Genomic DNA, 2,351 nt, shown 5'->3' on the forward strand with positions numbered 1-2,351 from the left:
CCGTAAAGTTTCCATGAACAAATAGCGTCGAGTTAGGTATAATTTACAGTCGCTGGATGTGTTTTTCCAAAGTGAAAGTGTTCCGAGCAGCACTATTTCCCGGCACAGCGAGTGAACTGCCGCCAGCCTGGGGGCCTGGGCCAGCCCGCAGGGAGCTTCACGGAGCCGTCCAGAGACCTTGGGGCAGACAGGAAGCCCAGGGGGCTGAAAGCCTGGGAGAGGAGCCCCCAGGCCCCCTGGCCCAACCATGCCGGCCTGAGAGGAGCAGGCAGGAGGCTGGGCCCCCCCGGGGCCGACCCCCGCGTGCACGGCCTCCAAGAGCGCAGGGCCATTCCACGCCCCTCAGAGCCACGAAGGAGGGCTTGAAGGGGTTTTCGTTTCAGACTAATAGGAAATTCCTGGAATTCTTCGGTGGTAAATCCAGGCTCCCGCGTGGAGTTCAGGGAGCCGCAGAGCCGGGACATACGTGGCGGGAGGGGGCTGGCGTCTTGGGACCCCCGACCCCCGGGGTCTGGTGGTAAAGGCAGGCAGCCGGCCGGTTGGGCCCACCACCCACTCCGGGCGACCAGTAGCTGGAGACACGGGGCCCCCCGGCTGTCTGCATAAGCCAGTGTCCAAAACCCGGAGAGGCCTGAGATGGGACAGCCGTCCCGGCTCGTGTGCATCTAGGCACAGCCACCAGCCCCGCTCCACAGACCACGCGGCCCCCAGGCTCCCGACACCGGCCACCTGGACGCGGGCCAGTCACCACCTCAGCTCTACTCAGCCCCACTGTAGAGCTTCAGCTCAACTTCCAACGTGGACAGACCCTCACAGAAAAGTTACAGAGTCAGATGCGTGCGGAGGACCTGCCACCCTCTCCTTGGACTCTCCGTTGTGGACAGGGGTCCACCTGCTTCACCACTTGGGCTGTGCATGCGTGTCTGCACATGCGCACATGTCTGTGTGTGCACATGCATGTCTGCACACCCACACGTGTGCCCAGGCCTGTCCTTCACGCAGAGTGGCTCTCATTCTGGTTTCGACTGCTGTTCTCTTGTGGCCGGCACAGGTGTCCAGATGGAGAACCACTCACGTGCTTCCAGGCACCAAGGGTTGGCACACCAGCTGGTGATGAGCTCCGCGTGGACACACAAGCTCCATGTGGACAGAGGAGCTTCACGTGGACACACAAGTTCCACGTGGACACAAGCTCTGCATGGACACACGAGCTCCACATGGACAGAGAACTCCACGTGGACACACGACCTCCATGAGGACACACGAGCTCCGCGTGACATGTCTCCCAGCTCTACATGGCTCCCTCTGCCTCTTCACCTTCCAGGGATGCCACTGCCTTGCAGTAATATGCTCTCTGCTGGGGGTCCTCCTGACACCTGGTGCAGACAGGCACACGGGATGGGGTGGGGCGGGCACTGCACACAGCAAAACAGCAAGTGCCACATGCCACCGACTGGTCACCTCGAGGACAGACCCAGAGCAGCGATGCAGAGCACGGCGAGTAGGGTGCTGACCGTGTGTCCTGGCCCGCCGCAGCCCGGAAGCTGGCGCGGGCGTCGTGCAGACAGCAGGCACACGCCGAGACCTTGCCGGGCTGGGGCGGGGCCGGGCAGCACAGCCGCTGGTCGGGCTTGCACTCGGGTGGGTGCAGAGAGCGTCCCAGAACTGGAGACGTGATGGAGGCCTCGGGCCTACACACTTTAAAATGCTTACAGCAGTACGTTTTGTGAAATGTAGGGCTTCAGTTCAGTTCAGTCGCTCAGTTGTGTCCGACTCCTTGCAACCCCATGGACTGCAGCACGCCAGGCCTCCCTGTCCATCACCAACTCCCGGAGTTTACTCGAGTCCATCGAGTTGGTGATGCCATCTAGCCATCTCATCCTCTGTTGTCCCCTTCTCCTCCCGCCTTGAATCTTTCCCAGCATTGGGGTCTTTTCCAATGAGTCACTTCTTCGCATCAGGTGGCCAAAGAATTGAAGTTTCAGCTTCAGCGTCCGTCCTTCCAACGTAGAGTTTACCATGATAAAAAAAACTGAAGGCACACTGAAATTGACTTCAAGACACTGACACATGGAAACATTTTCACAGTTTGAAAGGGTCCATGTAACTCACACCAACGTGGAAAGTGGGCAGCCATGAAATTAAAAGACGCTTACTCCTTGGAAGAAAAGTTATGACCAACCTAGATACCATATTCAAAAGTAGAGACATTACTTTGCCGACTAAGGTCCGTCTAGTCAAGGCTATGGTTTTTCCAGTGGTCATGTATGGATGTGAGAGTTGGACTGTGAAGAAAGCTGAGCGCCGAAGAATTGATGCGTTTGAACTGTGGTGTTGGAGAAGACTCTTGA

The sequence above is a fragment of the Budorcas taxicolor genome, chromosome 6 (assembly GCF_023091745.1).
Source record: "Budorcas taxicolor isolate Tak-1 chromosome 6, Takin1.1, whole genome shotgun sequence".
Classification (NCBI taxonomy): Eukaryota; Metazoa; Chordata; class Mammalia; order Artiodactyla; family Bovidae; genus Budorcas; species Budorcas taxicolor.